At 43.6% G+C, this 15,842-nt stretch overlaps 1 long non-coding RNA gene across 1 annotated transcript in view; it reads left to right on the forward strand.

The window, feature by feature from the left end:
- The window catches only part of LOC121085565, a 34,390-nt gene extending 20,379 nt beyond the window's left edge, over positions 1–14,011 (forward strand). Inside the window, exon 3 of the long non-coding RNA XR_005827106.1 lies at positions 13,917–14,011. This is a non-coding gene — a long non-coding RNA (uncharacterized LOC121085565). The remainder of the gene's footprint in view (positions 1–13,916) is intronic.
- Positions 14,012–15,842: the final 1,831 nt, after the last annotated feature.

Below are 15,842 nucleotides of genomic sequence, written 5' to 3' on the forward strand. Positions count from 1 at the left end.
CTGTTAGTCTCAAGGAGGTTTTGAGAAATCCTGGCACTGAGCAGGCTGCAGGCGAGCCCTGGGCTTAGGGAGTTGACAGACCCGTGTCCCGCTCTTTCTTTTTGCTGTGAATTCCTCTTCCTTCTCACACATTTATCACACTGGTCTGCTTTGCCCAGCACCTGGATAGGGATCGGCACTGGGATTATTTAGCACGGCAGAGCTAGTAGGGCTCCCAGATTGTGCTGCACTGCAAATGGGAATGATAAGAGACTCTGAAGACAAGGTATTTGGGTTTTGGGGCTTTTGTTTAAGCTTTTTGCCTGCTGGGTGAGCAGAGACCCATAGATCCTCTGCTGCATATGCTCATAGACTGGAGATGGGCAGAGTCATCAGCCCTACCTAACCACAAAAGTCACTTTTCTCTCTGCTTGCAAATTAGGGGACTTTCTAGGAACAGCATCTGTGCAAAGCGCACACACACAAAACATCAGTGCTTGCAAACCAAACCGGCGGGGATTGCCCAGGCAGCTCCCACACTGCTGCCCTGCAGCACACTCGCCCCCCCTCTCCCCTGCACCCTCTGGGCAGGGGGAGGAGGGATTTCCCCCAGGTCTAACAGCCTGCAGCCACAGGAGGAAGTAATTCCCCAGTGCTGGCGGAAGAGATGTGTGAGAAACCACATACATCTAGAAACCCCAGTGCGGGGTGAGAAAGAGCCACCCGAATGGGGAACCTGGTTGCAGGGGCGCTGGAAAAACAGGGTCCCCCGCCAGACAGGTCAAAAGCTGAGCATCGCCCAGCACATTTGTGCACGGCGTGTGGCACACGCTTGGCACGCACCCAGCTGCTTTCGGAAAGGTGCGAAGCCCCCGCAGACCAGGGGCTCCCCACGGCCTCTGCCGCCCACCAGCCCGGCGTCGCTGCGCGTCGGCAGAGCGCAGCTGTCAGCAGCCGTCCAGGGGGACCGGGCTGCGTGTTTACATGAGCGATCATATGGTAACCTCCAGCTCGTGGGCAACTTCGCAGGGTTACCTCATCTGCAGTCGAATTACCTCATCGATGTGAAATGCAGCGAGTGCAAGGCAGGAGGGAGGCAGGCTGCTCTCAGGGGCACAGCTCCCTCGGCAGCAGGCTGCGGAGGAGTGGTCCTCTGCTCGGCCGCTCAGGAAATAAACTTGAAATCTGTTAGTTTTGCAATTATCTCAATTGAAAAGGTCCCTCATAAATCAGCTGGGATTGTTTCACAGCGTGAGAGGGCCATGCGGGGGTGTTCATGCATGCACCCATCGGAACCCTGTGCAAGCAGTCAGCTGTGCTGGCCCGCAGTCTGGCTCTTTGCAATGCCCGGCTGCCGTGCAAAATCCCTGCAAGCAGTGCGGGGAGCAGGAACCAAGCTGTTATTCTTCACCATAGGCTAAGACTAGGAAAGTGGAGCTTTCTGCATCCTTGGGCTTAAGCATATTTCTTGACCCAGACTGCCCTGTTTCACCTCTTTAAAAACAAACCAGCAAATTATACATGTATAAATAAAAAATTGCATGTGATGCCTAGGAATATATAATAAATTATCGGTGCCATAGGCAGGGGAGTTTATTAGCCCCTGTCAAGCTATTCACAATGTAAAGGACATACTGACCTAGAATGATCTCTTCCTTCCAATCAGCATTTAAACTGTAACAGGAGGAGAGCCAGTATTTGTGCATTGGTAAGATTAACCCTTTGGGCTGCTCTTGCAGATATTTACTCTAGGATTTTGTGTACAATTCCAAACCAGGCAGGCCATATTTACTTCTCATCAACCCTTTTATTAATCAAGGAACCTGTGAGCTGGAGGCCACCACTTCTGAAAACAAAAATATTTTAAATTCCTTGGAGCAGGTATGTAAGTATGTATTTCTCTGTGTGTATGTATATATTTTTCTTTTCTCCCAGGCTATTTATCATGTCCAGTTGGACACATTGTGTGAGTACAGCTGCTCTTATCTGGCATGGGGTAGCATATTAAAGGGAAGATTAAGATTACTGTTTTGCTTTATTTTGTTTCTGAAAGCTTGACATGCATAACCAGAACCTGTGCTTGTGTGTGTGTGTGCGCGTGCGTGTGCACGCATGAGTGCAGAATAACAGTTTTAAGTGGCGTTTGCACACAGTGTCTCCAGGCATTAGGTAAGGCACATCTGGAGTTCGCAGCATCCTGGAGATAGTTGCTCGAATCCCAAGAGTGCGGGTCGGACTGGGAATGGGGGGCCGGTATCCATGGTGAGGCTCCCTATCTCACAGTGCCAGGTGTGTGTGTGTGCGGTTAGTTCTTGGTAAGGCCAGCCTCAGGGGGGAAAGAGAGAAACCAGGAGAGAGGTAATTAGGAGCTACCTTGCACAACTGAGCTAGCTCATCAGGGACTGGGGTACATACGGGAAGAACGGTGCTTGCAGCAGGTGACGTGTGCAGAGGTTTCACACAGCTTTCCAGCAGCCATGCTGGCTCTCTTTCTGTTTTTCTTTTCTTCTATTTTTCTCTTTCGTTTTTCTTTTTCTTTTTTTTCTTCTTCACTTTCTTCTTTTTCTTTTCTTTTTCTTCCTTTTTTTTTTTTCCTTTTCTCTCCTCTCCCCCTTTCTCTCTCTGTGTTAGCAGGAAGGAAAAGAGGCATAAGGGCGGAAAATGGAGCTTCTGAAATAATTCCAGAAGGCTCTGTTTGACAGCATCAGTGCTAGTTGTTCTCTATCTTGAAACAAGATCCATATTCAGATCAATAGCAATTTGTGTGGGGAGAAGTGTTCCCTTTTATTTCTTTGTCAACTCAGTGTGGCAGAGCTGCTAAAAAGCACATGCTCTGAAAGCTACTAGCATGAGACTAGTTATTGAAACAAACCTTTTCCGTCTGTGCTGTGTACACTTCATCTACGTCCATACACAGACCTAGAGCATGGCTGAACATAGACCTATGGTGTTCCATCCCCGCACATCAAAGAGTGTGGCTATTCCACTTCTGGAAGTTTGGAGCCTTCTGAATCCTGCCTCAGCTTCCCAGCATCCCACAAACCAACAGCAGCATGGTGCTGCCTTAAGCTTCCAGGAAAAATTGGGTGAATATGGCTCATAATCCAAGCTTAAGTGGACTTATGGGGCAAAGAGGCAATCCTCCTTCTGTTCTGCATTTCACAGTGCTGCTTGGAAAGAAAACAGACACATGACTGTATTAAACCTTCCCTCTGCTCCAAGCCCTGCATCATATTGGAAAACAACATGTCCTTGTGAGGTGCTGAGCACTGGTACTTGTGAAGCACTAGGCACCACGTAAGATCAATATTTGATACAGGATCAGACTGGGAAAGGCTTTCTCTTAATTAAACTTACCACTCAAGTAATGCTCACTAGTGTCTTTCTCTGGAGCTTTGCCACTGTCTTCCAGTCAAGCAGGGTTACAGTTCCATGTGCTGGGGTGGCCATGAGCCTTCTTTTTGCAGGAACAATGGTGAACTCGAGGAATTAGGAGAGGAACCTGAATCCTCTCATGCAGGTGAAATTAGAGAGAGAAAGATATGACTCATTGGTGGGGCAAATTGAGCCTGCCAGCTGGGCTCCATTCAGCTGAAAAATATGCCCCCATGGCTGCAGAGAAGCCAACTAGAACTAACCAGAGGGGTGCAAATCTTCCAGTCAAACTGCAAATTTGGAACAACAAAGCAAATCATTCAGGTAGAAGGCATGCAAAACGCAATTGGTTCTCTTGCGCTTTACCTTGAATGGATTAAATTTGGCACTCAATGCGCGAACCCACAAGCGCTTGAACGGTAGTAAGCTGGCATAAGGCTGGCTATAATTAGAAGTGATATCTGCTCAGAATTAAAGTGCCAAATGTGCCTTCAGGTGTATTCATTTTCCATCTTGCTTTTTAGTCCAGGCCTGACACATTTGGGATTCTTGCCACAGGAACTGTACCAAATGACTCACTCACAGTGGTAGCTGTGTGCTGAAGACTGCATTCTACAGAATCAGTGGGCCTGGAGTTCAACCTGATAGGCAAAACCTCAGGAGACTGACATATGGTCACTTGGGTCAAATAAGCTCCTTCAAACTTGAAAATCTATCTGAATTTTTGTCGTCTTTCTTTCTGCCATTTCTACAGTTGTGGCTTTTCTTGACCAGTTCCTACCTTACTTCATTCTCCTCTGTCCTCTCATTCTTCTGTGCCCTTTAGTCTCGGTGTGCGCGCACAGTCCCCATTCTCAAATTCCTCTTTTTAACAGCAGGCACCACAAGCTCTCTGTTTTCTCTTGACTCCCTAACAGCGCCTGAGGTTTTATAGCCCCTCTGGAGGCTCAGCTGTAAAGACTGGAATGCTGTCTGCTAATTTCCCTCAGGTTGCTCTCTTCATTGCTGGTGTAATAAGGGACAGATCTGCAAAACCGCTTAGAGGCTGCTGAGGTGAGCTCTGCAGAGCCTGGCTGCTAGGTCTTCTGGTGGAGCCCACAGCCCAACGTCAGCGGCTGGGCAGCCATCAGGAGGAGAAGGATGGGCGTTGGGGCTCACCTGCTGGAGCAGGGAGTAGAAAGGAGCACAATACCTCCTGCCTTATGGAAAGCCTTATTTTTCTCTTCCAGAAAAATCCGAGTGTGTTGGGCTGGCATTAGTTGGTTGTACCCCAGTATTGTACAAAGTAGGTAGTGCTGCAAGTACCCAGCCCAGGGATTTAAAACCCGGTGTTCCTGGATCCAGTACTGTCAACAAAATCCAGCGAAGCTGACGTTTGCTCTGTCTGCGCTCCAAGCTGGCCAACCTGATTTTAATGCATTAGATAAATTAAAATGCAGTTTCTCACATTTTGTAAGTCCAGGCATCCTTTAACACCTGTTGGTGTTTTAGGAACCATTTTATGGGTTTTGTAGCTTCTTGTGCTGTCGTGCTTGGCATGTTGGGAACAGAAGGGAAGACCTGCTCTTCACACAATTCCCCTCAGATCAGATTGATAATATGTATTGAATGATGTTGCTTAAATCAATGCAAATTGATTGAGGGCCTCAGAGCATCTGGAAGATAACAGGATAAGAGAGACCACTTTCCAGAAGGGATATTCGTGGCCATTTTTACAATGCTGCACAACTTCTGCCCGAAAGTAAAAACTTGCAGGTCATTTGAGAGGATGACATGCTTTGGACTGAAATGAAGAGCCTGCATAAGATAGGCAACGATGATCCCTGAGTACTGTTACCCCTCTTATTACTTTTAACTCCTGTAACTGCCAATAAATTATATTGATCATTGGATTATGGTTAGCAGGAAATCTGAAAGAAAAAAATTTGGTTGTCTTAATGAGGAAGTGAGGAGGGAAAAGAAACAGGGAGAGATTTTAATGGAGAAAACAAAGATCATTGGGCCATTTATTTTGCAGCTGGATTGTACTCAAAGCCAGGGAACCCAAAGAGCCAAGCTGCCGCTGCTGAATTTCTGTCCATCTCCATCCTGCTTATAGTCAGAGGCAGCTCACATAGCTGTCTTTGTGATAAAGCTTACAAGCAAATTGGACAGGGTGTCAGGCTGGCTATGAAATATGACAAATTAACAGCTGAGGCTGCTACTGCCCTGGTTACAGACACTTCATTTAGAAGTTATCATGTTACTGGATGCTTTCTGTTATTTGTGATGATACTGATTGTGATAAATTGCAAGATTCAGGTTAAAATTTCAGCCCATTCCTGAAGCTGAATATTAAGGGAAGAAACAGTTGTCAATACTGCGCCACTTAACTTCAGGCCCCAAATGAGAAAAGATCTCACAATAACAATAAAATTCTCAGTCACTGAGCAATGTAATTAAATTAAGCTAATTACATTACAATTAGCAAATCTTTAATTTATATTTAATGCATTGATTAAACTTTATGTGGTAACCATAAAGCTTTCTGAACGGTAATCCTGTTGGGTAAGCACTGACACCAACCTGGGGTCATTGCTTGATTCTAGAGTATTTCCTGAAGTAATAAATAATTGCTTTTTATATCTAGCTTGAAAAGGTTTCCATACAAATATTTCAGGCACATAATTTATTCACTTCCTTCCCTTTACCTTGATGGCTGATAATGGAAAAATGAATGCTCCACATTCCAGTCCACTCCATCTGTACCATGGATTATTTGCATGTTCATTGGATTTTTTGTTCGTGTTTTAAAGTTGGCGTTTATCTCAAAGGACCCCAAGAAGTCCTTATTGGGTGATTCACTAGTGAATTGGACATTGCTCCTCATTTCTGTAGGACTCCCGCTGAGAGAAGGCTGGGGAAAGCGGCTCCCCCCAAACTCTGCATCCCAAATGTACCTGCATCTCGCACCAAGTGAAAGAGGGAAATTAGGCATGTTAAATGTAACCAGAAGGAAATTAGGGACCTGATTGTAAAGCTCCCTGAAACCCGTGTTCAGCTCCCATCTGGTCTTACAGGCACTTAGACTGTGTAGGTCCTTCAGTCTTCACAATCACAGTTGCCAAGTCACCTAATGCCATTTCAGAGCATGCCTAACCAGAGCTTCCGCCTTGACCGGACTGTGCAGCAGGGTACTTAGCTGACAATTAAGTCAAATTAGAAACCACGAACAGTGTGCTCATCCCCTTTTTGCAGGGCGCAGTGTCACCACAGACACTTCAAGTCCACCTGCTGCACTCTGCCAGATCTGGTCCTTCTTTGACCATTAGGCCAAATGTTTCTTCTTTCTTGTCATGTTTCATCTATCTTATCTGGTAAATATGTACTTCCTACAAAGCATGACTGCTTTGTAAAGAGAAGGGAAGGGTGGTCTTTCCACCTTAAATACCTTAACGGTGACTGAGAGCTCTGCACAGAGAAGCAAATCTCCTCAGGCAGAAAAGGGGACTGAGCACTTTCAGTGGGACTATTCTGTATGTTAGGAAAGATGGAGGATTCCAGTGACATGGGTTCTTTTTCTGACCACACTGTGTGACCCTGCTCGGTTCCGCAGGAAAGAGACATCTTTCTGAAAGAGGCATCCCAAGTGGGAAAATGCACAATGTGAAATAACTAAGCTCTGGAGAGAAGAGGGATTTTGACTGCTGTCCTATCACCCACCCTCAGGGTTTTCCTAGAGGTGGGCTATGATGGCTCCTTGCTCAGTCTGCTGCTTTTAAAGTACAGGCTCACAGCTACGTGGATCAGGGCCAAATACTGTGATCTTACAAAATCCTGTCCCCCAGCTGTGCATTTCCCCTGTCTGCTGGGGGAGGCAAGGATGAAGGGGGTGCTGGAATCAGCACATCCTCACACCCCACCTGCCCTGCACAGCTGTGCCCACTCAGCTGATCCCTGGTCGAGCTGGAGCCAGGCTGCCCCCAGCACCGTGCTGGGACAGTACCAGCTCAGCCCTAGGGAGAAGAATGGGCTTTTTGCCCTGTGTCAGCTTTACCAATGTAAAGCACCTACCCAGCTCCTGGGACGTGAGCTATTATCTCTGCAGGGCTCTCTGCTTCTTGGAGTAGATGTATCTGCTCCCCCGCCGTTAGCTCCAGGCTCTCTCATATGGCAAGCACCAAGGCACATACATTGACATGCGCTGTAGCTTGGCTTTTTTGGATCTGGTCCTTGCTGCTTAGGGACCAGATGTAATCTGTTCATGCACCTTGAGCTCTGCAGGTGACTCAGGAGCATGGGACTGGCCTCCACCTACACTCGGCATCCGTGAGAGGCAGCCATTCCCTGCAGACAAATTGATATGTCGCTGCCACACTAAATACACTGAAAGGAAATGGCTGAGCCGGAGGAGCTGAGAACAGAGTGTGTTTAAAACTGTGAATGTTTAGGCCCTTTTTCCTGTTTAAAATTTTGCAAAATTGCTCTGCCAGCACTGAATAATTAATAAAAAAACCCAAAAAGAATTGAAAAATGTGGTATTTTACATCTTACAAGTAAACAGAGCAGTAGCTCAGCACTGTGTATGAAGTGGCCTGCAGTCCTTGTTTTGCTTGTGTTGAACCTTGAACAACTGCTGTGTTTATTTTTTCCTGATAATCTCTCTAATAGCATGGAAAAAGAAGGCACAGACTGTGTCTTTTTTTTTTTTTTTTTTTTTTTTGAGAATTGAAATAATTCATGTTTCTCTTCTGTGGAATGAATTTCCCAACCATAATACCTCACGTTGAGTGTATCTGGAAAGGATGCCGCCTTGTTCGATGAACTGAATTGTGCACACAGTTGGAGACTCTGACAGTGCCAGCATCAGTGAATGCAAGTTGCATAAAAAAGAGGCAGCATCATTCATGACACTAATGAACAGTCCTTCCTCGTCTATCAGAGAAATCTTTCCCAGGGATAACGATTCTCCTAGCATTTTCTTAGCCATAAAAGAAGAGATTGTATTGGGTCTTTGGTTCTGTATGAAACTATCAGGAGGATTCTTAGGCTGGGAACAGAAATCAATGTTTCTGTGATACTGTGTTGGAAAAATACTTAGACCAGAGAAAAAAGATTTTGTTCTGACTGCACAGTGAACTTCTTGTTTTGCTTTGCTGCTACAAGATTGTGAAAATAGTGTGTAATTTAAGGGGACATATTTGGTTCTGAGCAAGTCTGCCAGCAAGTTCTAGTCATTTATTGCACTGCGATGTGCCTGGTTCAGTTGTATAATCCTACAGCTTTAAGTAACTGTAACTTCATTGATTTCAGCGGAATCTCGAGAGTAAAAGGGGAAAATTGGTGTGATACAGCAGTGATTCAGCTTTAATGTATTTCCTCATTCTTCTCCAGGTATTTATTATCCTTTAAAAGACATCCACTTTAAATCTTTCTTATTACTTGAAAAAAGTCTCCTAAGATATGAACAAACTCAATACACATAACAGAAGGGTCTCTGGGGATCTATTCTACAAAATGACAATTAGACAAGTTCTAAACTAGCAGGTTGATTGTAACAGCTATTAAGGGTATGATTCTTTCTTTAAACTATTGAAATAAAAGCTAAAGTGCAGATGCAGTTTTCTTAAGAAATTGTGATTTGCCTTCCATGTCTATGAGAACTGTTGAATAAATACAGCCTGTACCTACTTATTTATCAACATATATTGCATCACCCCTAGAAAGCCTTGTCAGTGCAAACCTACCACTGTCATGTAGACTAGACCTCAACCTGTAGTTAGAGCTACTTTATTCCTTTTACTGTGCCTCTTAAATATTTTGCACCTTGCTTCTTGCCCTTTGCATGTATTTCTGTGCAAACCCAAATAATACTTACTAGACTTCTCCTTCATTCAGTCTGTAATGCTCTTAATTTCCCAGTACTATGTGAGTGCTCCAGTGCTGTGAAGTTAGATCCCGATCCATATTAATTTGTGGGTGATCACGCCGGTTTCAATAGCCTTTGTGTTTATTCTATGTTTAAAATGTGTGTGCAGTGCCTTTCGGTGAAGGAAACTCATACGGATAGATTTGTCTTGGAGATTGTGTTTATGCTTGAAATAGCGACCATAATGTTTGGGATTATAGCAAAAAAAGTTTGAAGCTTGCTTTTTGGTTAAAGAGAAAAAACGCAAACCTTTTAGCATCGACAGCATGTAGTTACCCATCATCTAGCTTTCTCCATTTCCTCAAGACAAGCTAGCATCTTCGAGAGAGGTGGATTTAAATAATAAAATAAAAGAGATCTGCGTCATGACTGAATGGTTTAACATGAGTCATTTAAAGCATATATTTTAGGACTAACTGTCATTAGGTGATGGGCTACTTTTCTTTAAAGTACATTTGTTACATACTGTGCATTAGTAACAGGCACGAGGCTTTTGTCAGTGGAGGAAATCTCTCTGAAGGACCAGAGCAAATCCCTCACATTGGTGAAGTATCTGTAATTCCTGATCTCCCTCGCATGACTGATTTCTACAGGAGTGAAGCTTTTGTGATCCATGCATTTAGCAACAAGCAGCTACAGCTACAGTAATTAAATGGTTTAAATCTACCACCCTTTATAGATCCACTTTGATTGCTTTCTTTCTTACTGTTCTTGTTACTAGACTCCAGGAATTAACACTTTGATAGACCCTGGAAAAGCCAGCTTTCCCCAGTTCCTGCTGTAAAATGGACCCCGTTAGAAAACAAGTTATTTATTGGCATTGGGTTTGCATTAATACAGTAATGATATTTATGCTTTCAATCCCTGCAAATTACAAAGCATGATGCCAATTCAAGCAGAGATACTATTTGGTGCTATTTTGTTAGCAAGTTTTTATTAGTTCATTGGGTTTAACAGAGTTAGGGGGCTGCTTTGAGAAGAAAGTATAAAGCATCTTCTGATGGGTAATGTACATTGGTACACCAGCAGGTTGTTTTGAGTTGTGCCTTCCCTCTCCAACCAGTAAAGGCAATTGCTGCATCTGGAAGAATTTTGACTCATGACAGGGGATATTTTTGTTGAAGCTGGCCCTCAAGATTTTGTCTGTCTAATCTACTGTGACAGAAGCCAAACTGAAAATTATCGTTACCCCTTTACATGTCCGGCAGCTTTGCAGATCAACTTCATGTCTAGAGGAGAAATCAAGTGTTCAGTGTCTAATACCTTTGTTTACAAAAGACACAAGTCTTATCTTTCTCAGCCTCTCACAGGAATGTGAAAGCTTAAAAACCACTTTTTTTTCTTTGTTCCCAAACCCTGAGCTTTTCACCTGGGAAACCCTTCTAGGTCAAAGCTCCTCCTCTGAGACCATATGACCTTTAAAGGTGGGCTTGAACCTTTTTTTGTGCAGCTGCTCTGCAATACAAATGAACCTCAAAGCTTTAGCAGCCAGACAAAGAAGAGGTCTTTAACCCAAGCAGTCTCTGTAAGGGGGGTCATTTATGCTTAAATGACCCCTAATGGGCAAGTGATGAGTACTGTTCAGCACAACAATATTAATGGGCAGGCAGGAGCACAGTGCAAGGGGTAAGATGGATGTTTGCATGTTTCCATACCTTACAAAGCAAAAAGGGGTGGGCAAACTTACCTACCCCTTTCCCAAAGGACAGCCAATAGCATCTGAGCCAATAGCAAAGCGACGTTGCTTTTGTCAATCTATTTTAATGAAATGAAAAGATTACTAAATTCACATTTAATTAGGTAAGTTTAGATTTATTTGGATCATATAGCCCAGCTGATATGAAGGTGAGGAGAAGTAGAAAATTTACTTTATTTTCAATCATCTGATGTCCATTTCCATGGAAACAGAAATGGAAGCAGGAACCAAACATAAGCAGTCACAGCCCTGGTTAATTGCCCATGGCTGCTTTCTGTTTCCACTTCTATAGCGCTGAACTCTATGTTTTCTACTGACCCTGTTACTATAAAACAGCGTGTGTGAGAGGGGACTGGTGAGGGGAGACTGGGCACGGGAAGCCAGAGAGAGGAAAGATCTGAGAGGCAGAATTCAGGCTCTCCAGGCTGACCAGTGAAGAAATCTTCTTTAAGGTTGGTTTTACTTGACTGGGAAAAATCAGGGAGTAACATCAGCAAAACTAATGTTAATGAAGTTATTGCTATGAGCCTGGTGGTATAACAACTCTTAATGATGATCAGTGTAAATCTGGAGTTGCTACGTGGAAGTCAATGGCAATCTGACAGGCATTAAGAGTGGGCTCTGGCCTTTAATGAGAAATGCAAAAAAATATTAACAGAAAGTGTGTTTCTGTGCTTGCTGGGGCAGTGACAGAGGTAGTATAAGGAGTCAGATTTTCTTGATTTGGCAAGTTCTGAGAAGTCTACCATGCAACAGAGGTCTAGAGGTAAGCCAGCATATTCAATGATAAAATAAAAATTGAGTGTGTGAAACAAACCACAAGCAAATCTATTTCCAGGCTGTGAAACTTTTGTATTTGTTCATTAAAGTAATCGAGCACCTCTGCACTCTCAAATTTGGCCTAAAACCAGGAGCAAAAAATAACACTAGAAACAATACTCCCTGCCCTTGTTGTTTCCAAACCCAGATCCCCCAACAGGAAGCAATGATCCCCAGAGGTTCAGCTTCATGGAAACCAAACCAGATCTCAGGCCTTTTGAAGTTTACCCATCTCTTGTAATCATGCTGGCATCTGTCCTGTAACAGATTTCTTGCTGATACAGAACAGCTCGTTCTAACCTAACTAAGCTATAAACTATCAAAAACCTGCTGTTTGGAAGAGTTCAAAAAAGCTCGAGTAAAAAAAGAGGTTTCTTTTGGATTTTTTTTCCCCTCAAATGTTTTGTGGACAAAATACTGAAAATAATCTAGCACTGCATTTTGATACGGAAGATAAAGACGGAGAAAGCAGGACTGAAAAGAAAGGTCTGTGTTATAAGGGGGATGTCCTTCAGCTTTGAGACAAGGTAGGCTCAAAGCACAGCAGCCTCTTCCTCCCAGCCTCATGCCCCACCGCTACTCAGTGACAGCCTGCGAACACACAGTGCCTGCCACGTGAGCATGCCTTGTGCTGCTCTCCCTTTCTGCCGTGCCCTTCCGAGTGGATGCTACCTTCCTTTGCGTCTTAAAAAACTTCAATCCATTAACTAGCAAGAGGCAAAGATGGAGTTGCCCATCAAAATATCCCAACAGTAAGCATTAAAAGACTAACCGCCAAAGAAGTACAAACTTTTACAAACCCTATTCCATCAGGATGCACTGCAGTACTGAAACGTACTTGCATTTTCTTCCTCAAATAAATCTTCTCCTCAGTTTAATACTGTCTGGGATATCATGGAAAGGGAGTGGTGATTTTAAGCTGGGCAAATTGTTCATAGCTTTTGGAAGAGCTTTCCTGATTGTCTAATTGTATATAGCTTGATAGATTGAGTGAGAATTGTTTCAGGTGCGTGGAGTCAAAAGATCAGGTGTAAGTGGTGAGGGACGTCTGACTGCAGCTGGAGTGTGGACAGGCCAGATGGCTGTCGAGGAAGGAGGTGGAAACCTGGGGAATTCTAATGATGAGAAGCTCTGGGATGCAGAAAAGCTAAGGTTTCTGGGAGATTTAGCAATCAGCCTCCGTGCAGCTAGTGCAGGACATTCTCACACATACAATTGCATTTTATGGCATGGCATAGCCTTACAATGCAGCACATGCGTGAAATTAAAGTTGAAGCAAAAATGTCCCCACCAAAGCAGCGCACATATTTCAAAATTGCAGTGAGTGAAGTTGGATTGAGAAAGAGTAAAGAACACTTGTTTCCAAAATATTCAGCTTTAAAATCGTACATTAGCTCTGACTAAAAGTCTATACTTCAAGAAAAGAAAAACAGAAAAACAGATCTCTGTGGTGCAGAAACTTCATTCTCCATTTTCTCACACCTTACATTATCATGCTGTCATGGTGGTGGTTTACCATCATTCTGCACAAATGTAAAAGACTGTTCGTAGCATAAGATAAGGGAAAGTCAGGCTCAGTGTGTAAATAACTTAGTTCTGTGTCATACTTTGCAGCAGAGAAATATCAGTTGCATATGGTTTTCTGTAATTTGATTACTCATGTACTACTGGTGACCCTAAGTGGGATGCTGTGAAGATGGGCTCTGACAAATTATGGCAGTCCACATTCCCATCTAGGCTAACTGAGATGGAGATATGGGTTGTGCTCTGAGCAGCACAAGCCCCCTGCATCTTGACACTTCATCAGATATATCCAACCCTTTTTTTGCCTGTGGCTTTGCTCAACAGACACATTCACAGATCAGCAGTCCAAAGTAAAGGCAAGGGATGCCTTCACTGTGGTTAGACGCCTGTTGCACTTCAAGTGTCAAGCCCCACTGTTGTAGCTTTGGGGTGCTGTTATGCCTAGAGCAGGCTGAGCTTTGCTGCCTGTATGTGGTCCTTCCTTATATGCTCAATGGCCATTTTGTATGTTTATTGCAGGTAAAAGTCAGCTTAATCACACTCACTGCTTCACACTTTTATTTTGATAAGTATACAAATTTCTCCATATTTTATTTTTATTTTTTTTAAAAAAAGGAAAGAACAAAGGAGGACTGCCAAACATTAGAGCTTTCCATGGGAAACTGCATCTGCATGTAGTATCTAGTACTTAATGTGGGAAACCCAGCAAGGTATGTAGTCTGACAGTTTCTGGGACTAGGAATGACACCAAAAAAAAAAAAAAAAAAAAAAAAAAAAAGAGAAAAAGAAAAACAAGTGCAGAAGTTGCAAAGTCTAAACCCTGGATTTCTTGTGAGTGTGAAGGTATAACTTATAGACTTACTTGACTTTGTACATACTCATCAAATATTAAAGTCCTAAAATACCTTGTCTCTTAGTAGCCAAGCAGTTATGATGTTGTTGAACTTTAGACTGTAGTGCTCAAACATATAGTAAGAGGCCATATTGAACGAGTCTGTTTTTTTCTTTTTTTTTTTCACAGTAGCTGTTTCTGCTTTGTTCTATAATATTAAAGGAAAAGAAGGCTTCCAGAGCAGTAGAGCTCCCAAAACAGGAGAGTGACTTGATTTCAAAGTGAAGAGCAGGTAACTGCCAGTACAGGAGCCTGCAGGTTAATTGGGTATCCTGACCCAGTCAAAACTCAAAAGAGAGAGCAGTTCAATTATTTCATTTTGTACATGAAAAAATGCTGTTTGTGTTGCACGGAGTTCAGTTTAATCAGCCCTGTGAGCCACTGTCGTATCATGAAGTGGATCACTCCTTCCCAGGAAGGAGGGAGGAGAACTATAGAGGAGACCCAGGAGAATTAAAAGATGGTAACTTTAAAAAAAAGTGAAGTTAGTGATTTTGAAAGGCACCAGATTAGCAGCACAGGAAATGGCCTCCTTTATTTAATCATACCTAAGTGCTTTGAGATAGATTCTTATTCCTTTTATCTTGATGAGTAGCACATCTCCATGATGGGCACAGCACCTGCTGGGGCAGCTGTGCAGGAGAGATAGGGGTCAAGCCTTAGGTAAACCCAGCCAGGCCTGTCAGCAGCAGGAAGCGGATAAGCCTAGTGTTGTTCCTCTGCCACCATTTCCCCTATCTACACATCCCGAGGTCAGCCTAGGAAAAAAAGCTGCAAAGGGAAAAGGTGTTTTAAGTGGTGTGCTGTAGCAGATTCGCAGATGAAGAGCCAAAATCAGCTGAGACTTAGTGCTATCTAAACACTTTGAGATGAATGCTGATGGTCTTCCTTTGGACTAGGCAGTTTCAGAGTACTGTGAAAGAAAGATATATGGGTTGCCGTAAACATGGCCTGTGCTGTACCCTATCCACCTGCTATCTCCATACTGTCTGCTAAGACCTGATATTTGAATCTCAGCATCCTTTGGAAGGTACGGTCCAGCCATGCCCATAGATGTGCCTACAGACTTGCAGTCTGCAGATATGGTGGGGGCTCAAGCTGGCACTTGGTAGAATCACCAGGACCTGCAGTCAGAGCCCTTAACTTTGGGGCATACCTCTGGTAGAGTTAGATGGTACTGGCACACTCCAAGTGAGGTTGTTAGCATTTGATCCTGTCTCAAATATCACTGTTAATTCATAGAGACCAGCTAAAAAGTGGTGTCAGAGCGATGGTTGGAGTGGTAACACCGTTGTGACACCTGGACTAAGAGAAACTTAGACGGGTGTAAGACAGCTGTGAGTTACCTGCGTTTTTCAGTCCCTTGGAGCTGAATTCAGGGACAGTGCACATTCTTTGGTTCCACTGGAGTGAAGAGGCTTTCCATTAATAGGCTGTTTTGTTTTGTTTTGTTTTGTTTTGTTTTGTTTTGTTTTGTTTTTCTACAACTGGGTGAGCATAAGAAAAGAGGAAATAATATTGGAGGATAGTAGGAGAGCTGGAGTTGTAGGCATGCTTTACTAAGGTATATAGGAACACATTTTTGTGTAGAGTAAAAATGTGACGTCAAGTCTTCATCTCCCAGGAGTAGTTAATGGTTCTTACCTACA

Source organism: Falco naumanni, chromosome 3, assembly GCF_017639655.2.
Source record: "Falco naumanni isolate bFalNau1 chromosome 3, bFalNau1.pat, whole genome shotgun sequence".
Lineage (NCBI taxonomy): Eukaryota > Metazoa > Chordata > Aves > Falconiformes > Falconidae > Falco > Falco naumanni.